The sequence below is a fragment of the Anser cygnoides genome, chromosome 1 (assembly GCF_040182565.1).
Source record: "Anser cygnoides isolate HZ-2024a breed goose chromosome 1, Taihu_goose_T2T_genome, whole genome shotgun sequence".
NCBI classification, from domain to species: domain Eukaryota; kingdom Metazoa; phylum Chordata; class Aves; order Anseriformes; family Anatidae; genus Anser; species Anser cygnoides.
In genome coordinates, this window is record NC_089873.1 from 166,964,953 (window position 1) to 166,986,933 (window position 21,981).

The following is a 21,981-nucleotide window of genomic DNA, read 5'->3' on the forward strand; positions in this document are numbered from 1 at the left end:
GCTGAGGCTGTCATGAACAAAGACAATAATCCCCTAATTTACCAGTGCAAAATGATGACAATGGGTTAATCCCCTAAGTGCTTCACCCATGTCGCTGTAACAACCAGCAAACAAGCATGGAATACTCTAGCTGTTTGTATTTACTCCTTTCGCAGTTGCCACTGGCAACAGGAAAATTACTGTGTAAAAATCATAATAAAATATATATTGATTTTAATCAGCAAAGAATATATTGTTTTGAAAATAAACAACCCTAGCAGTAGAAAGATGTAATGAAATATATGAGCTTTTTAAAATTTCTTTTCTAATTTGCACAGCTGCAGTCTTCTATCATAGTGAACTAAAAGAACAGTAAATAATAGGCAGCTGACACTTAAATCATTATATATCTTCTAGTTTTCAGCTCAGCATCTGCTGCATCATTTCTCAGACTTCAAAGTATCTGGGAAGAAAGACCAAGGAAAAGAAAAATGCACCTTTTCAACTGAAAGCATGTATTTTTGAATGACAAAGGACTATAGGCCATATTCCATTGCTATTGCACAATAGAAGGACACTATGAAACTGTCTTTTTAATTTAAAGAAAAAGCTACCTCTACAATAGCAATTTGGAGGCGGGGGGAGATTAACAGTTACAGGAAAAAAGAAGCTTGACTGAAACCCCAGTGAAAATTAAAGTATCCATTTTTCCAAAAGAAATAATGTTCTAGTGCAGACAAGCTGTTTCAGAGTGTGATAACACCCTCAGGTACCAGTTCAGGGAAGCAGTTGTCTTTCCTGTGCTACACTGATTTTTGGTGCAAGAGGAGAGTTCTGATTTCAAGAATTTCCTCCTTAAAATGAAAGCGCCTGATTTTTCTCATGCACGTACGCCAATCAGGGGAAAAAGACCATGGAGTAATAAAGCAAAGAGAAGATAAGACACAACGGCCTGAATATTTCTTTATTTATCATCCCTTTCATTAAAAGGAACTAGCCCAGCTTGTAGAGAAATTGACATTCCATGCATATCTGAATAAACCCATTATATTTTTCTAGATTTTCTCTATACTTGGCAGAGCTTCTATAAAGGACCATACAAGATGACTTTGTCCCCCATCATCATAAAAATCAATAAATTTTAGTTTAGAATCAGATCAAAATACTGCGGTTCAAAACAACCAGAACTGTAAAGTCTTATCTAAAGCCTCCCCTTTGTTAGAGAAAGTTACACAATTTTTGAAGGACTTTCAAAGCCTCGGTACCATATTTTAAAAGGCTGGAAAACTAAAATCCTACTGAAGCTGCACTTCTAACCACTAGACCCTGTCTGTCCATGCTGCCTAAGTGTTAGCTACTCCCTGCCTCTATTTTGGACATATTTAGCCAAGACCATTTTGCCCTTTCTACACAAGTGCCCCTTGGCTAACCATGGGCATTCTGTCAAGCCCTAACTGGTGCAATGTGTCCAGAAGTGCCAGTTTTCATTGAGTTTTAGGGAAAACTGATGAAGTTACCTTGCAAAGGAATAGGGATGCTTTTGCTTCCTCCAAACTGCCCTTTGACAAAGGAGAAGGGTACCATTGGCAGTTCTTCCAGCCAGACACAGAGAGGCTAGGTCACAGATGGAGCAAGTGCCTCTCTCCAGTCAAAACTGGTCACAGGAACTGATTTCTACAAATTAAAATCATGTCTCAAAAGCCATGCTTGTTTGCTAAAATATAGTTGGAGGGTGATTCAGCTGCATTAGGTGATTTCGGCTGTATTCTCCACATCCCACAAAACCATTTCCCTTCTTTATACAGTATGAAGGCTATCTTGGAAAGAGGAAATACACTCAAGCCTTCGTATTGAATATTTTTTGCCTTGAATAAAACAACTGGAATGTGACAAGGACAGGCAGATAGCACAAGAATGAAGCCTGATCTCCAGTGTTACTCATTACTCTGGATCCTAGTTTAATGCAAATACATCTTGTAACCCAGGATTAAATTACTGTTTTTTTTTTTTAAAAAAAAAAGCCTTTTCCCCCATATTTCTTACTGACTAGCTGTTTACTTTTCTTGCTTGTTTTACAATCCCCATTCACAAGCCCTGATTCTACACACACATACATGCACACACAAACACACACACATGCACAGACATAAATACCTCCGCAGGTGTGCATGGTACCCTTATCCCATGGTGCTATGGAGGGGTTTTGCTAGGCAGCAATATCTTTGCAAGGCACTTACTGTAACAGCACATTTTTCTGTGAATTTAGCCCTGGTCTAGGAAGCTAGTTAGGTGCTTTGCAAAATACTAGTCATGTTGCTTGGTTACAGCACACAATATTTAAGAGCTTGGACAAAATAGACCTAAGCAACCCTTTGCAAGAAATTGCCTAAAAAAGAAAATCAAGTTCAAGCTAACACTAAACCACATTTCTAGATTGATACACACTAAATCCCACAGAAGATAGTATTTTTGCCATTAATTTCAATAAAACAAGGTTTTCGTGTTACATGTCATGTTGACAATTTACTCAGTGGGAATGAAAGTTAATTTCTGAAAACTGTTAATTTGCAAATTGACTTGAAAACTGTGAAGCAAAAAGTCCATTCCAAAAATGTTTGAGGATTTTTTTCTCCCAGTGTGGCAGGACTTACCACTCCTTTTCTTGTGATCTGTCTTCCACAGTTAAAAAAGATGTTTGGAAATCGGAATTCACTCTTACAGTGCTAAATAAATGCCAATGATAAGGAATGTAAAATCTTCCATTTTGACAGCTTAATTTTATATAGTTAATTTACTACATTTTCTTTATGAAATATCAGTATACTACACAAATAACAGGGATGTTCAAAACCATACAAATATTGATAAAAAACTTCTGTCTGTTGCTGTGATACTGTACTCATTTTATATTCCCATTTTGGTTATAATAATATTTGCTCTGCTGTTTTCTACAAAAAAGGAAAGACAAAAAATGGGTAGTTTCATTTCCTCTCCTGTTTAAGAAGCGCTTAAACAGATTCATTACACTTTTCAGCTTGCCTTTTGTTAGAATTACAGAGCTGGGGCATCATTTTAGAAATGAGCACTGGGTGTATTGGTTTATTGTTTTTAACCTAGTTATGAAAACACTGAAAAAAGAACAAAAAACATTTACGTATAGGCTCATAAAATGAGGTATACATGTCCTATAGGGAAACAGCACAAAAATGGTTAATGATGGTCCTAATTTCTTTTTCCACCTGTGCCCAAGCTGACAATAAAAAGCCGCTGGTAGGGGAGCCAGGTGTGAGACTTGAGTTGGAGGTATTTTGGTCTTGCAGATTAAGAAAAAAAAATAGTACAGGGAGAACTACTGAGGAGGGAAGATAAATAAGGGACAGATAACGTTTAGATTTGTTTGTTTTTGTCTGTTTTTAGTCAATTCATCTGGAGCTCTTGCCCTATGGTTTGAATTAAGTTCTGAGGCTGGCTCTATATATTATCCTGCAGCTATTTTAAGGCAAGGTGGATTGATTCACCTGTTTCTGGAGAGTAGGTGATGGAGCTGCTTTAGCCTGAGAAGTAGTGTCTCTGACTACGCAATTCTTTGTCCCTCTTGGGGAGGGGATGTGTTGGGGACTTTACAAATATATGGTACAGTTCTGGCTTTTGTATGTTTCACTCCTTTCTTCCCCTGCAATGGAAGAACCTTGCCTTTATTGTCCTCTTCAATGACTTCAGGAAACTCTAGAGGGTGAAAAGTAATAAGCAAAAGGTCTGTGCAGATCACTACAGGAATGAGAAAGAAGGAAGTCTGAGAGGGTGTGGTGGTCTTGGAGAGGAATGAGGGAGTCCTCATGTCTTTTTGCAGCATCTCAAAACCCTTTTTTCTCTGAACATATTGGTCCTATCTGTAGTTTCATTAGAGCCCTACAGACCTTTCCCCACCCTCTCTTACCCACGTGGGATCCCACTAGCTTCCTAGAAACCGGCTTGTCCACAAAACCTGTCTGCACTGCCAAAAAACTTGGACTTACTTCTGGTCCCTAGCCAGAAGGGAAGCAGTGGCTTTGGAGATAAGGGAGCTATGGGCTAACAAGTATCACAGTGGAGAAGTCAAGGCTGACCGTACAATTGCCCAAATTATATGATGGGGATATGCAACTCCATATTTCTTGTTGGATGGGCATTAGTCCTCCTGAATCATATTGATAGGAGGCATTGTAGGTATCTGTGATAAGCCCATATAGAGGTGACATTATGGATGTTGCTGGTGCTCTTTGGTAAATACAAAATTGAGATTTTTTTTTTTTTTTTTTTTTTTAACAATGGGAGCACCAGGCAGTATGCAGGAGGACACTTAAACTACATGGGAAATAATCCTGGGCGGTGAGTACTTCTGTAGTTGTAGCAGCGGGTTCACCTGTCAAATGATCATACTTCCAGAACAAAGCTGCTGTCTAAAATGGAGAAATTTATGGTGTAACTATTCTGGCATAACAGTATTAGCAATGGGTTGTTACACTGGTCTAATTAAATAAATACTACTATAAATGCACTAGTGAATTTTCCTGCACAAACAAGTCTTGCAGAGGAAAGTGCAATATCTTTTATTGTTCCTCGATGAAAGACTGAAATGTAAAAAGAACAGCGTGTATCTGTCTTTTGAAAAGGAAAACTGCAGTTCTGAGTGTCCCTTTTCCTCTCGGCAGACACGAAAGACTTGAAGGCAAGCTTGTTGTATGACTTCTCTAGTGCTCTCTTCCCCTCATTTTAATTAATGCACAGCACAAAGGAGGAACTAAATCCTGCTTGTTTTACTCAAGCAAGTGATCCCATTGACTTGAATTGAGCTACCTGCAGGAATGGAAGTAGAAGGATTAAGACCTCAGCGTAGCAAATTAATTTCATTCTCTGTTTCAAATGCAAAATAGTTGTCTCTCAATTGCCAGTGCGATTTTTCTGTTGGTTGTTTAGCATGATGAGGTCCTGATTGTGTTTCCTAGGCTCCACTCTAACACAAACATACCCATCGTTGACAGAATAATTGGGATGGAAATGGAACAATAAGTGTTCTAACAATTATATTTGTATATATATCAAAAAGGACAGAAAAACTTTTTCATAGGGAATTTGTTGCATTAATTAGTTGAATCCCTGAACTTCTAGCTTCCACTGTGGTTTTATAGCTGTTTTCCCTTTTATGTAGATAAGCTTTTGCTCACCTCTCTCTCGCACTGTGTTGCTGAGGGAGAGATACTAATACTTGATATGCATTATTTTACAACTGATGTGACTATCTTGTGAAACCACTTTATAGCTGCTCTCATTAGAATGTCTCCACTGAGTTCAATAAATCACTCACTGTTAACTCAGCTGTAACTAAGAACATATTTTGATCTGAAATGTCATTTTAATCTGTAACCCGTTATTTTAACATACCTAATACTTATTTCAGGCAGGGACAGTATTCACATTTTATTATTGCTTTTATCTAAATGATTTGAAATATTCAGTACAAGGGATTGTTGCTATATTTATCAGAAGTCTCATAGTGTCTTGAAATTCTCCCAAACTAATTGTATGATGAATATGTTTCTTTCATAGCAAGGCTGAATCTTTCTAGAACTTCTTGTTGATCATTTATTTGGTCTGCTACTAAAGGTAAGTTTTACCTTTCTACTGGAAAAGAACACTATAACAATTCTCACTAGGCCCATGATATAATGTCTTTAATTTTGTAAAAACGTGATTATAAATTGATGTTACATATTACAGAAAATTACTGAGAAAGGAAAGCAATGATGTTACAAGGTTATGTATCATACTACAGGGTTGGGTTCCAAACAGAAGCATTAAAAGGGGGGGAAAAAAAAAAAGGTAAAACAAAGAAAAAATGCAATTTAGCAGAGCACAAAAAAAGTGTTGAAACTGTTTCTCTCTTTTTTTTTTTAATACATTTATATAATCTGGCCTTCGTCACTTAGGCTGTCTCAAAACCATATTTTTTAATGACATATTCTATTTTATGCATTTCTTGGTTTACAGCTAGAATCACTGTATGAGTGTCTTCCATCTATATTAAAATGTTCAGCCTTGAGAACTTAGAGATGATTTGAAAAATGGAGCTCATTAGAAGCAGCATATTTTGTGTAACCTTCAGAAACTGCAGGTACTTTACTCAGTGTTTGGACATCAGGCTTACAGCTGTGTTTGCCTATGCTGATCCTCAAAAAGTCAGTATGATCCCTGGGGATGTGCCATCTATACCTTCAGGATTGTGACTGAAGAGTAAGAACTCAAAAGAATTAGTATGCTTGTCTGAATCAATACTTAAGGTCTTCTTTCTTGAATCTTTAATGTTTTTTGGTTTTGTTTTGGTTTTAATGTATTGCCAGTGAAACCCTCTTGGCTTCATTGTTGTGTTGCCCTGATTTGGCAGTAAGACTCCTTTGATGGAGATGAGCCAGTGCTCCCCTTACAAGATAGGAATCTAGGATGCCAAATCCTCATCAAGTTTAAAAAATTGGAAGGAACCAACAAATTAGCTGGCAGTTCTGTCTTTGTAGCAAGGAACATCCTGGAAATATTATGGGTCAATTGCAAAGTCAAAAATAGGATCTGGCTTAAAAACATTAGAAGCTCCTGTAAGGAGACATAGCAAATATGATGAAATCTGGAGTCAAGTTGTGTATTTAAAATATCAACTTTTTAGATGCATTCGACACAGTAATACAACAGATAAATAAATACTAAAGGACAGATTAAACACTTTTGCTCTTCAAAGAACTGCTTGAATTGCGGACAGTGGTTAACCACAGTTGTTACAGGGTCATGGTGCAGACAGAGACTTGCAAGCGGGGTAATACAAGTAAGCAGAAAATATAGTATTGTCCTGTTGATATTTCACCAGGAATACCACGTCTCAAGTTATTTGCTAAAATGATAGCATAATTCCCCATAATTTTGGAAGATACCCAAGCAAATCTTTACTGCATTGCAACTAGCATTTTACAAATAAAATGCTCTGTAAATTAAATATTAATTTAAATGTGCTGGTTCTTTAATAATAGGATTGTTAGAGATCTGGCATGGCTCAGGGGATTAAAAAGGGTGTTAGACTTAAATGATTCTCAACATAAGCTCAGGCAATTGTCCTTACAAATCTATTGCCAACCTGCACTGCATATAAAAGTAAATAAACTTTTGTCCATTGGTTGTTAAGCAATCAATGTAAAGTGCATCTGACAGAGTTGTGGAGGACTCGCTGGCCATGTTCTCAAACACTTATGAGTATCCTGAGCTGAGAAACTACATATTTGTGAATAATAGGTCAAGCTTCCTCTACTCACAAGTGCCCTTTCCGTAGAGAATAGAGCAGGAATAGGATTAATTACTGGGGTCCTTCACGGATGCTTCATTTAGCTCACAGCTCACCACCTCTGACAGCAGTGTGACTGCACCTGTCTTTAACACAGGCTGTGCTGCCTTTTAATACAACATATGTGTGTGTTTTTAGAAAGAGATACAGTTTTGTTGCTTTAACTGCTTGTCAAAACAGGAGAAAATTTTATATATGCAAAAAGCAATATTGTTTCTTCAGAATGATGCTTAACTTTAATTTCATAAAAATCAGTAGTACAAAATAAAAAAATAAATCAGAGGTTGTCTTGGGACTAATCCAGAGAAAAAAGTTAGATGCCTAAAAGTTAAGTGAACAAAATGTCTCTTGAGAATGACCTGCATTGTCACTGTAAAAGGAGATGTCTCAGGGTGGAATTCAAAACAGATGGCATGCTAAGCAGGAAAATGTCTAGACTTAACCAAAAGACATCTAAAATCCCATCATTCTCTAGAGCTCAGGGCCTTTTGATGTGCATAATGTTCTCTTCAAAATACAGGTTAAATCCTTTCTTTCAAAAAACTCTGTAGGATTGCAAATGACTTTTTAAAAGCTAGCAGATTAAGTCACTACCCAAGAAGTTTTGTTCCATACTTATCTAACTGCTAAAAGTAAAATCATGTCAGTCTTAGAGCACAGAAGTCAGATTTTGCATCTCCAGTGATTCTTCTGATCATTATATGTTAAAACAATCTTTTTTCCTGCTATTTTCTGCCTCCCCAGTGCTTTGAATGGCTTCCAGGTTTGACCTGGAGCAGAATACAGCCTTCTGTTCAGACACTGCCTTGCAATCCAAGATTTGAACTCTCTCTGATATGTCATTGAATCCAGGCCAGCGGGATGGGGTATCCCTTCCTACTTGTTGCAGAAAGAATCCCACCTTCTTCTAGGTGTGTTCTAGAGAAGTCATTTTCAAGTATGCTTTCCAAGGATCCCGATTCATTACATGCTTTGGGACTGCTGTAAAAGCTCCTTTGGGATGTGCATTCCTTGAAGGACTCAGCAGCAGAGAGGAATGCCTGCTGTCTGGCTCCCAGTCAATCTTTGGTGGAGGGAAGAGTCTGAGCTGCTCAGAAAGGGCACTGCTGCCTGTCCTCACTTCAAGCAGTTCATTGAAGTGTAAAAGTGAGTTTTTAATCTCAGCCCTGGAAGAAATTGAGGGGTTTAATCTTAAATTCCACTGGTACACACAATACATTGCAAGAAGCTACCACAGATCATGCACAAATAAACTTCAACTATAGTGAGTGGTATTCTTTCAGGCTGGTACAAAAAACTTTCTCAAAAATACAAAAGAACATTTGAATATTACAAGTGATGAATGTGAGAGAGAAAGCAAGAAAAGTTTGGAGAGGTAGAGAGATGGACACCAGAAATATAGAGAGTCTTGTGTTGGTGGATGCTCAATGGACAAGAGGCCTCTCCTCAGTAAGGTCCAGTAAGGTAATAAATTCTGCTTCATGTAATGCATGCTGAATCTAAAGAAAACCATTTCTAATCATGTGGTTTGAGGAAAGTCTAAGGAATAAGGAAAAATGTGTAGCCATTTAGATACATGTGATGGTAGGCTTGTATTTCTAAATGATATTGGAAGATTTTCCTCAAAAATGATTTATGGTGAAGGTGTGTGGTACATATCTATCACCCAAATAACTAAAAGAGATTCAATTGTAGCTATTTCAGAACAAATCATCTTGAACATGATGAGATACAGTAAAATTTGTTACAAATGAAAGGAAGAAAAAGGCAAGCATGTAAATGTGCTCATAATATAAGATTTATTCTTCATAGAGCTACCTCATAATTCTGCTTCCCTAGTAGTTGGCTAAATTCATTTTGGTAATAAGATATACACATCACATTCTTCTACTACTTTATATTTGTTCAGTTCATACTAAGACAAATATTCAGTACTGATTCTATTCATTTTGCATTCAATTAATTCATGTTTTCTCATATCAGAGTACAAATACAGAGGAAATTAGAGTTTGAGATAAGACTATCAATGTCAGATGGGTTAAAGAGCTCGTATTTAAAATGTTTTCTTGCTTTGAACGGCTCCATTACAACTTTCAACATATGAGATGATGGAGTTTTTGTCTCTAAACAGACTGCAGAGATGGTTAGAATTTGAAAATGGGATGGTAATCAGTGTGATCTTTTTAAACATAAAATCAATTCTGATGTTATCAATTCTCTCTTTTCTGTGTCTCAAAGGCAATTAGGTAAGTGATGGTATATGTTTTAACTTATTGATATTTTAAAGGTGAAGTTGACTGACTATCCCTCTTTTTTAATTGCAGCAAGAATATGCATATGCAGCATTTCCAGTTTTTAGAACAGAGTTTTAAACACGAACTTCCTTTCAGAGGAAGTGAAGCCGATGTTTAACACCCAAACGTGGGCATCTAGTGCCATTTCAGATGCTCTATGATGTATGCCACATCCACGTCGGGTTGGCATATATGACGCAAATCCTGAGAGACTACTTCATTTTGAGATGCCTGCTGGAAGACAGCTTGGATGCATACTCTCATTTTTATACTTTAAAAAATGCAGCCCTACCATGATTACAGACTTCTTAATCTGAGAACAAAAAAAAGAGCATTGAAAATGGTCATTTGTTTTATGGCCAAAGGGGCATCAAACATGACTCAGAGGAGAGGTGCTAGATAGGAACAGTTAGCTGTAGGCATCCTCCTGGTTGACGTGGGTGATAGCCGTCCTCACCACTACAACCACAGCTACCACTATGGCACGTTTTGCATTCATGTGTTTTCTGGGAAGGCACCCACTGGGGCAGGACTGAGGGAAGAAAAGCAGGCAGTACCAGGGCTGTACTCAGCACAGTGCTGTCACATGCATGCTCAAGTTTCCAGAAATCCCATACAGCAATTTCTCTATTATGCAAGTAGAAGAGCCAATGTTATGTGTCTGGTCATTTTTCCTTCCTCGTATTCACATTAGTAACTGGTCACTATCATGACAGTCAGCATTTACCAGGTGTGGCAATAAATAAATAAATAAATAAAATAAAAATTGGACCTTATTTATTATTAGTGGAGTTAGTAATTATTTCTGGAATATTTGCAATTGATAACAGATTTCTGTTTCTTAGGACACAAAATAAGGTTATCAGTCACAGTATTTATATACCAGTTTTCTGGAATAATATCTTAGGACTTCAATATCATTAGCATTTACAACAATTAACTTTTATAACGATATATGTGACAGGTCAATATGAATTTGTATTGACAGCATGAGTAACAACCAGGGAGAATGTCTGAAGCTTTCATTCAAAAATAAATTGCTCTGTCTTTTCCCAGAATCTTAATGTCAATAACTACCAAAACGTTTTTGTATGGATTATTATTTATAATACTTTGTATGAGTAATCTCTGTGCTTTTGTGCTCATTTTTCCTTGAAACAGGACACTGATACCTAATGTTGACACCTGCTGTGATTCGCTGGATTATTCTGCTAAGAAAAGTATAAAGCTAAATAATTTACAGTATTTTAAAAAATATATGGTATATTTAGCAAACGATAAGCAAAAAGCTTCTTGTGATACTCCCTAGCAAATTTTCATTTAAAGTTGTTAAAATACAGACAATAAAGAGACCATCTCATTTAACTTCACTGATTTGCAAACAGACTTTAGGCACTGTGTTACATCCTACACATTAATTTGGTCTTCTAAAATATTCATGGAGCTAAATTAAGTATTTGAAGTCATTTCCATTTTGAGTCTTAATATGAATATTAAAATCCCAAGGCAACTCAGAACTCGCATATTTAAAACATATTTTAAATTTACTTATAACTTCTTAAAAGTATGATAATCTGTTGGGTTAGATCTTGGAACTTAAAATGTAAGTTGTTTAATAATATGACCTATATTTTAACAGAAAAAAATCTGGATATATGGTTGGTCAGTTTATAGATTAATCCTATGAATCTTTTGCTTTCCCTGTTATAATCGCAAAGAAATTCTGCATCTGTCTTACCTATTATATGCACCTGGCTTGTTGTTATTGTTGTTTTTTTCCCCAAAGAAAATATTGTATTTTACAGAAGATTTTTTAATTAAATTACCAGCTGAAAATAAGGTGGAATCAGTACATGGGCTTCATCAAGGTCCACTGACAACAGGAAAGACAGGTCAAGCGACATGGACCAGCTATCTATTTGGTCTCTGCACACAGTGCACAACAGACCTCTTTTGTAAGACTGTTTACTTTAACTTCTAAACAATCCAAACAATCTCACGGCCCAAGTAGATTTTTAGGTCTGTAGAAAACTATATACATATCCGTTTAAGTTCAAAACTATTTTTTTTTCAATCTTGGCATGAAAATATCTTAATTTGGGCATTCAGCTGCCTCTAACATTTGCTGTAGGACAGCAGATGTAAGCTTTGAAAAAAGATACTAAAAATTATATGAAAATTATTTATGTGTACCTTACCCATACTCCAGCATGATTTAAGGTGATTTTGTTGCATGTCAGTAAGATCCCAGCACTGGGAAGTAGTGTGCAGCATTTGTTGTGTTGGTAATGCTGGAAGACCTCGTAACAAACCTGCAGGGCAAATTCTGACAAACTAGATGAGATCAAGGTGACAACCCATTTCCCTGTATGATGAGTATCTAGACTTCTACACCTTTCGGAAAGACGGCTGAGAACAAGATGTGGCAATTATCTATTTATTAATCTCAGCAAATTATGCATATCCATGACTTACAAAATTCATTTCAGACTTTTGTGGTTTATACCATAGCACTAAAACTATTTGTTGTGAGTCTAGAAGGTTAAAGTAAATTTCAGCCTAGTGGAATACAGTATAGTTGTATATAAGATATACTTTTTACAAAAAAGCTAAGGACAAATAAAAAAAGATATCTTCTATGAGCAAACGTGTGCTGTTGTGTACATTACACTCCTGAGTCCAAAAGCACAATACAGCATCAGATTTGGCTCCCTTAGCCCTAAACATCTTCCAATGCTATTCCAGCAGGTTTTGAACCCTATGCCAACGTTTAGGACTCACCATGCCTACCTTAACATCATTCTATTAAAACATCATGCTGCTGGGCTTTGTCACAGCCTTCCCAGTGTCTCACTTTCAGTCAGAGCTGGATGCACTTGGAAGAAAGGATGTGGTCAGAGTCCAGCCTTGTAAACACAATATGTCAATGAAGGCCAAGAAGACATAAGGCAATGGAAGTACAACCAGTCCTGCTTCACTTCTCCTTTCTCTACTACATTTGCAATGCAGTCAGCCTCTGCTCCTCTCTCACCTGAGCTCCTCTCCCTAAGCAGCAGAGGGTTAATTGAGTCTTCCCTGCAGCCAAGGCTCTGAAAAATGGGGAGTCTGCTTTTTGCTTAACACTACAATCTTGTCTCTGCAAGCAGAAATCCTGCTGCTGTAGGAACAGACAGATTTGAAGAACAACCTGATTACAAATAATATCTTCTCAGCCCAAGTCTGAAGTTCTTTTCTTCTTCCAGCAAACAAAAATGACTATATATTTTGACCTTTCAGAACTTAAATATCCCAGGATGGATTAAGAAAGAAATTTATTTAACTATTTTACTCGAAGATCTTATTCCCTGCATTCTTATAGTTTTTGAAATTAGTAGGAGTCTTTGAAACATTTTAAAACTGTTTTGTAATAAATCTGAGAGTGAAAAAGAGTGAAATAATTTTTATCATTTTCATATTATATTATGCCCATTATATTTCATTACATTTTTTTAAAACTCCCACACTTGTTCTCAGCAGCATCTAAGATTTTTAACAGGGTAGCCTCTAGTAGCAAAGTTGAATAAAGCACAGAGATACCATACGCTTATTTATTTATCTTCTAAGCTCAAATGGACTAGCAATGAAGTAATTGCTGACAAATTATGTCAGTATGGGGGGATGTGGGCATGCTAAGTCTTCAGCATATTATGAGGTCTCAAATAACAGTGAGTAATGTGCTTGCAAATGATACTTCCCACTCTCGGTGGGCCAAGGAATTTTGCAGCAAGAGTGCCTTCCCAGAGAAAACCATTGATGTTGCAATTTTTATTCGTTTGTTTTCAGGATGCTTTCAGGAATCTCTGAGGAAATCATTAACAGACTGCAGAAATCAGCTGTCACTTTAAATGAAACTTCTTGCTCTTTTTCTCCTCTGTAGGGACCTATACAGTGATTTCCATTAAACAAGATCAGCTTTTAGCTGTTCTTTTTATGAAATTCTAACTAAAAATACAGAAACAGAAATACATATGAATATAAGTTACTGTTTGTTTCCTTTCCCTTTCATCATTTGATCAGGGGATACCATTGAAGCAAGTCTTATTTCAGTAACACGTTTCAGCTTCTCTATTGAAACTTAGTGTCAGATTTGCAGAGATTTGAAGCATAAAATGTAAATATGCACCATTTTATGTATGTGATTTCCGCCTTTTTCTGCATTACTAGTCTGTTTCCTAGAGGAAGCTACAAGCTACCCTGCTGCTAAGTCATTAATGAAGTTCTGCTATGTAATTATTCAGAGGAAGTAGCTATGGGAGTGATGTCTTGCAAAGGTATACACTGCAACTTGCTCTGTTCCTAAACTTTGGTGTTTGTGTGAAATGTGTAATTCAAGTGCAAGTAATTATCCAGAAAGATAATTTTGATGCATTGTCAGAGGTTAGATGGCTATGGTGGGATACAGGTCTGCTCAAATTTTCTAGATGGGTGTCGTGAGTCTTATCCTAATAGGGTAGATGTGGGTTTGAACTCCCAGAGAGACCCCTCAAGTCTCCTACATCAGCACTACAATTTCTCACCCCAGTTGTCTACCTAAGAATTGCCTCCCACATGTTCTGTTTCTAACTGCTGACACACTGGTTATTCCAGGAGAAGTATTTGTGTTATTACTTAACTGCTGATGTTCCTAGCACAGCAGGAATGTGATCTGTATACGGAATAGCAAAAATTACATGTTTGAGGAGTGATATTGGGTAACTATTGTCTTTTGTCTATTCAATCACAATATGTTATAGGAAATAATTTATCTTTTTTTTTTTTTAATTGTAGTTTTCTTTAAATTCTCATTCTAGCTAGTTATGTAAATAAAAGGTGAAACACTTTAGCACAAAAAATTATTAGGTATTAAGGACCAGAACATAGTAGACAAAGGAGCATACATTCAGCCATACAGAGGCACATTTCATAATCTGAGGCTTTCACAGGTGAACGGTAAAAATATACACAGAAAAATCTTATTTAACCAAAGTTTTCATATTGCTCAGATCCCTGAAGACAGGCCCATCTAGTCAATTCACTCTAATCAGCTATTGAAGAACTTTCTCCCTGTGAACTCCTTACTAAATTGTAGCATTGTTTACATTTTACATGCCTGCAACATTTCTTGCAAATTAGATCTAGCAAAGAACGTTTGGTTCAGTCAAACATATTTCAGGCACCTGAAAGGTGCTTGTCAGCTGATGTTTTGTTCTGTCATGTTTGCATCTTGTGGTTCAATGTTTATGCTTCTCATGAGGGATTTCTTATTAGAATGGATATTTGTTTGTATGACCTTGTCTAATCGCAAGTGCAGCAAAGCATGTGTGAGCAAACTGATTTGTGGGCAGCAACTACTTGTTATTTCTGATTTATAAGTGCCTGAGACACTTAATTAGGAAATTAAAATGCCATCTTATGATTTGAGTTGCCAATATTGTAGACATTCATGAATCTCAACTCTGAAAATCTGGTAGTAGCTTGGCTAACCTTGACTGATATAGATAAGCAAATTATGACAGATTTATAAAAAAAAAAAAAGCAAGAGAAAAAAAAGATCTTTGATCTGAAATTTAATTGCTAAATGATAATTTAGATAAATGTTTTCCTAATCAATAACAATCAAGAATATCTTAATAAAATAAAACCATTGGAAATAAAAAATGCTTTTCATTTTGCAGTGAAAAATTAACTCAACACATGAACCTTTATTTTTAGTAAACAGAAATATCAACTCATTTCACAGCATGATACTTGGATCATCAGGAGATGTTAATCCGTTATCAATATGGCACCTTTCTCCTAACAAACTTCACAATGCACATATCACACCAGGAATGTGTAAATCATTTCATGCCAAGAACTCCCTAATCTGCTCTGTCCCATCTTGCAAAACCTTTACAGAAATTACTCTTTGGGTACTACATGAGAGGATTTGAAGGAATCCAGCCATAATAGAGACAGAATTGTTGAAAGTGTCAAGATATTTTTATGCATACAATCTTACATGCTTTGCCTGCTGTAGTCCTCAATAGATCTTAAAAAATTCCATCTGCTTTGATCAGATTAAAAGAGTCCATCATGCCTCCTTTGCACTACCTTCCAGTTAGAGTAACTCAATCTCTTACTAACAGAGTGTTTCATTTAAACTGATTAAAAACTGTGTGAAAACATCACTAACTTTAAAGGAAAGAAAACCATGCAACTTCTATAATACATTAACTATGGTTATTTGATATTACTGAATGATTCCACAAAAAGTTACCTTATGTTAACTAAAGCTAAAATTCCTCTTTTGAAACTGTACGGGGGAAAATCAAAGGAGGGCTCATAACGATAGAAGGTGGCAGCATGCCATTATTCTTTCTGTTGTCATTGGCAAGAACACGATCATGTGCCCTTTAATCTTTGTTAGTCAGCCTGCTGCTCATATGGATAACACAATCAACCACTTCTTTCAATCAAAGGAATAGGAACAGAATTGTCTGCATTGAGAGAGGTGCCAGGATTAGACTGGACTTATGAAATCTAGCTACTGTGTGTCCCAAACTAGCACGTAGTTGTAAGCCACAGAGATAAAAATATTCTGTACTTTGCTGTACACCTAGTATAGTCTAGCACAACAAATCATGATGATAAAAACAGCAGACAAACAGATTAAAAAAATAGAGGGAAAAGATTTCTTCATCTAACTGCTTAATTTAAAGGATATCAGTAGTGTGGCACAAACTGATTTTGTAGGCAATAGCTTTAACTTATTAATATATTTTATTTCATACCTCACAAATGTAATGCACACATGTTGCATTATTAATAGTAATAGTATTACTAAAAAAAAAACCACAAACTTATAGACTTGATAATTTCATAGAATCATAGAATGGTTTGGGTTAGAATACACCTTAAAGATCACTTAGTTTCAACCCCCCTGCCATGGGCAGGGACACCTCCCACTAGAACAAGGTTGCTCAAAGCCAGGTTGCACCTCCAGGGATGGGGCATTCACAGCTTCTCTGGGAAACCTGTTCCAGTGCCTCACCGCCCTCTGAGTCAAGAATTTCTTCCTTACATCTAATCTATATCTACCCTCTTTCAGTTTAAAGCCACTGTACTCCCTGAGAGAGCCCCTCCCCAGCTTTGCTGTAGGCCCCCTGTAGGTACTAGAAGGCCATTATTAGGTCTCTCTGGAGCCTTCTCTTCTCCAGGCTGAACAACCCCAACTCCCTCAGCCTGTCTTCATAGGAGAGGTGATCCAGCCCCTTGATCATCTTTGTGGCCTTGTTCTAATAATTTCATGTTCTAATACTTCCCCTACTAGTGCTGGGGGCCCCAGAGCTGAACACAGAGCTCCAGGTGGGGTTTCACGAGACCAGAGTAGAGGGGAAGAATCACCTCCCTCACCCTACTGGCCATGCTGCTTTTGATGCAGCCAGGATACGGTTGGCTTTCTGAGCTGAAAGCACACATTGCCAGCTCTTGCTGAGTTTTGCGTTGAACCAACATCCCCAGGTCCTTCTCCTCAGGCATACTTTCAATCCATTCTCTGCCCAACCTGTATTTATGCTTGGGTTTGCCCCGACCCATGTGCAGGTCCTTGCATTTGACCATTCCATTTATTCGACTTGACATATTATTTTTTCTTTGTAATTTTCCTAACGCTCAGTCCCATTTATGTCTGCTGTACATTTCAAGAGAGCTAACAACAGTTTACTTGTAAATTCTAGGAAATGTTTTAAGATTTTGTCCCTTTTTTTACTCATATGATTCTCTTTAAATAGCAATACCAGAGTAATTGACAACTGTCAATGTAAATTCTTGTCAACTTAAAAATTAGTTACTAATTTTTTCAGGTAGTGAAATATCCTTGTCAATTCTGTGTTTTTACTATCTTTTTTTTAATATGTTATTACGTTATATCAGGAAAAGGAGATTATAGACAGGTTCAGAAAAAGGACTTCAGTGCAGCAAGGCTAACCATTGAACTACTAGTAAATAGAACAAAACCCAATACTAAGACAGGGCAAATATTTCTGAAGAGGGTTCTGTACAATTTTCCAGAACCTTGTAAGAACATTTATAATCAAGATGAATTATGTAAATACAATCTCTGCCCTAATTAAGAAAAGAATACCTCATACATGCCCTTACGCAATTTAAATAATGTGTGCAGAACGTCTTCATATTTATGTCACTGTATGCAGAGTTAATCATACTCATACTAAGTATTTTGCACTCCCCAGGCTCTTGAGTGACTCACAATGGAGTAATCTAAATTTTCCAGGAAGAAATTTCACTAGAACATCAAGTCAAGGAGTAAAAATGCTTGTGATAGCAGAGGTTTCATATTTAAATACATGAGAGCATTCATAAGACCAGACATTTAATTTCAGAAGTAGATAAAAATCTAGCTTAATTTTAAGTCTGTTCATCTGAGATCATAGGCACTCAGTCTTCTGTGAAAGCTTGTCTGTATTACAAAAACGCATTCATTCCTTTAATGACAGCTGGGTAACTTCATGGGTCTCTCACTCCCTCTCACTAAAGAGTTTTGCCTTACATCTTTATCTGTTATGGATTTAACACTGATACTTTCAACACTTCACTAAAATGTTTTTACTAGTACTCTGTCTAGTCTAATTTAAGAATGTACACCATCTCTACAGTGTGACAAATCTCATTCCCTACAGTTTTTTTTCTGGGTAATCTTCCTGAACTTCATCAATTTGTTTAGACTTGAATAACACTTTGTACGGATTTCAGCCAGTTCAGATATTTAGAAATATACGATTCCTCCATTTTGATGACTCTATATGCCATATATAAGAATACGTAAATACATATATGACTATAAATTGTACAGATTTATAAATTATGTTTACCTAGTAATTACTTAGATACTACTTAGATACTTAAGAAACAGCCTAATTTTTCCTGTGATACAAAGAAATGATCAGCTAAGCCTAATTCATTGCACTAGATCTCAGTGACATTTCCTTGTGAGGAGTGCCATACTACATTGGAGATAGAAAGTGGTAATATTTACACCAATACTTAGAAGTATCATCAGTTAAGTGGCCTGAGCTTCAAGTAAAGGTAGCCATCAACGGGAAATAAATAGGGAGCTGAACTTCTAACACATGCTGTCTTTCTTGGCTGCTGAAGAAGGGCCATCCAGGACTAAAAGACTTCCTTTCATAGTTTTGGAAAAAAAGACGGCTGAAGCTCATGGCACTCAGCAGTTGATAAAAGCAGAGATGGACCATACATTGTTAAATGACAAAACAGGAGCATGGAGGAGAACAGAATAGGTATGTCTGATTAAAAGCCCAGGCACAAGAAGGTACCTTTCTCCAGTCAGGCATATCATCCATGTAACATGACTGCATTAATAATTAATAATCAAATAAAATAAAAATTTAAATCCTATTTGGTTTGTAATCAGAAAACTAGTTTCTTCTTAGAAAAATTAAGGCCAAGCCAACCTTCTTCATTTTGCACTTCTGCAATTGATTTTTTCTGTCAATATATAAAACCTTTCACTTGTCATTATATAATTCAAACATTAGTATTTCAGGACACTTCTCCTACCAGTCAAAGTCACTTTGAATTCATATCCTGTCATCTTCAGTTTTTGTAGCCCTTGACAGATTTATACAGTTTCCAAATGTGGTAAACATCCCCTCTGCAGTTGATACAGGACATTAGCACAGAGTGGTGTCCAGCCTGGCATAGGTCTTTTTGGATCCCTTCCTAATATATCCTTACAGTCTGACAACAAGCCAACAAAACCTCTCTTCTGAGCTTTATTTTTGCACCTAGCTGTGCAGCCACCTTGCAAAGGTATCATGTAGGTCCCTAACTTCTGCGTGAAACTGCCATGTGAAATGGTGCCTAAGCCTTTCAGGTCATAATAAATCATGTCTGCTCTTTCTTCTTGCCTGTTACCCTGACATAAAGAGAAATAATTTGGTTTGACATGATTTGTACTGGACAAATCGATGACAACTGTTACTTTTCATCTTATTTGCAATGAGTTTTCAATACTCCAATACTTCACAGGACTTAGTTAAGCTAAACAGTACATAGTTTTTTGGCCTTTTCATGGTATTTCCTTCTCCTGGTTTTCAAGGATTAGTGCTATTATTGCCCTTTTACAGTCTTTTGGAACTTTATCCATTCCGCATGGGTTCTCAGATACAAATGCTAATGGCTTTGAGATAGTTTCATTCCGTTTCCTGAGGCCCCTGCTGTGAATTTTACTTGGCCGAGCAAATTTGAAAACATCTCACAAATCTCTTGCCTTTTCTTTTCCTACACTATGCGATTTTTACCTCTAATTCCATATATGTTAATTGTGTTAAGCAATTAGGCTTTTTAGGGAAGACTGGGAGAGAAGAAAAAAAAAAAAAGCCTCTAACAATGCTGGAATTCTCAGCATCTTCCACTATTGGGTATCCTTTCCTTTTCTTTAAAGATCTTTCTTTGCTCTTCTACCCACCAGTAAGCTTACAGAATATCTTATGCCTCCTAATAAGTGTTTCTCATTTTCTACTTTTGTGATTTTTTATCTACAAGTTCATGCTATTTTTTTTTCAGTGAGTCCCTCCCTCCCTCCCAGGGAAGCAGATCATTATTTGATCTAGGAAAGTGCCTAATTGGTTGCAGGGCAATGTAGAGAGAACCAGAAAACAGTTTCCAATCCAAAAGTCAGCCCAGTGCACCTATCTCTGTCAGCACTGCTCCTATCCCTTCTATTCCCCTCTATATTCTTCAACACTATATGTTTCTATGTCAGTCCTGTTGATCCTTCCTCACAATGCTGGATGCATCTTATCTGTTTCCTAAGGGGGTCTGCAAGCAGATGCATCCATCCTGACTGCAGGTCCTTCAAATCAAGGCCAGGAGCTGAGTAAATGAATTAATCTGCTTTCCCACAATTATCATTCTGTGGTTCCTGTACATTATCTTCTACTTTCTCCCTTTTGAAAGTGTTATTTCCTACCGCATTTGAATAATTTTACCTACCCGACTGTTTTATCCCATTTTTAATTTCTTTTATTCCCTTTATTTCATCTGAGTCTTCTTGGTAAAGATGCACACAAGTGTACCAACATCCCAAGTGGGATGTAACTTCCCTGTTTTGTCATGATTCTGACCACACGTAGTACATGAATTATTCAAGAACTCTTACTTCAAACCATACATCCTTCTCCCAGTTAATCAAAAATGGCTTTTGATTTTGGGGGACATTTTTTCTCCAGAATGACTAGAGGGACATATATTCATTCAGATTTTAACCTGATGTTCATCACAGTGATTTCTGTAAATCCTCTATTTTTAGAGTACTGTTTTGTTATATTATTAGCAAACCTACAAAAAGCTCCCAAGATGACTATACAGATATTGAGTCCAAAGACTGTCATGGATAGATTTTTACATGATGCACGTCTGTGGCTTTTTCCTTTCCAAATGCATGTCTGAGAGATTCATTCATATAACGCTAATAGAAGTGAATGAAAAAAGACTACATTTAAACAATCGGAATTTCTTGATAATACGAATGGAGAAAAAAAAAAGGCTTTATAGCTGCATATGCAGTAGTTTAGAATTTTAAAGTTTAATTCTAGATCTTTGCAGTAAAACAAATGAATAGAATAGAATAGAATAGAATAGAATAGAATAGAATAGAATAGAATAGAATAGAATAGAATAGAATAGAATAGAATAGAATAGAATAGAATAGAATAGAATAATCTTGTATCTTCAGGCATTGTAATTGGTCACAACTATTTTTATCTAGTTTAGGGTTTTGTTTTTAGAGTTCTGTTAAAGTTCTGTGCAACAAGATTATTTTTCTGTTACCCTTCAAATAAAAATACTGTAGTGTGTTAACTTCCCACAAATTGTGAGGAAAGAAAAATATTAGTTTTAAAATAAATCAAATCTTTAGCATTGCAGAACACAGATATCTAAGTCTTACTGATGATAACATTATGACCTAGTTCCACTCAGAACAAGTACTGGCAAGTGAAAAATATGTGGTAACATCTATTATATTGCACACATCAAATCAGTATTTGTTAACTTGAGTTTATCAACATGTGCACAAGATTTGGTAAGACTTACTTGGAATGTGAGAAAATACAAAGAATAAGATGAGGCTTATGAAAACATGCAATAGAAATGAAAAACTAATTTTCATGTGAAAGTTCAAAAGTATGCTAACAATAAAAAGTCCATTTTAGGTTGTATACCAGTCAGAACTAGCATCTTGTAGAATACCAGTTATTAGAAACACGTATGACTAATAAATAAGCATTAAAGAGGATGAGGTTT

General features: G+C 36.4%; 1 protein-coding gene and 1 long non-coding RNA gene across 4 annotated transcripts in view; one reads left to right on the top strand and one right to left on the bottom strand.

Moving 5' to 3' along the window:
* Positions 1-2,205, bottom strand: part of SCEL (sciellin) — a 96,892-nt gene extending 94,687 nt beyond the window's left edge. For 2 of the 3 annotated variants that reach the window (XM_066987294.1, XM_066987300.1), the window contains exon 1: positions 2,134-2,152. The gene's annotated coding sequence lies outside the window, so the exon portion shown is untranslated. Of the gene's footprint in view, positions 1-2,133 lie in introns of all 3 variants that reach the window. The other variant, XM_066987306.1, reaches the window with a different exon arrangement.
* Positions 2,206-3,356: 1,151 nt separating this feature from the next.
* On the top strand, positions 3,357-11,707 carry LOC106043919 (uncharacterized). Its single transcript, XR_010827326.1, has 4 exons — positions 3,357-4,347; positions 5,566-5,622; positions 6,007-6,130; positions 9,664-11,707. It is a non-coding gene; the product is annotated as an uncharacterized lncRNA (long non-coding RNA).
* Positions 11,708-21,981: the final 10,274 nt, after the last annotated feature.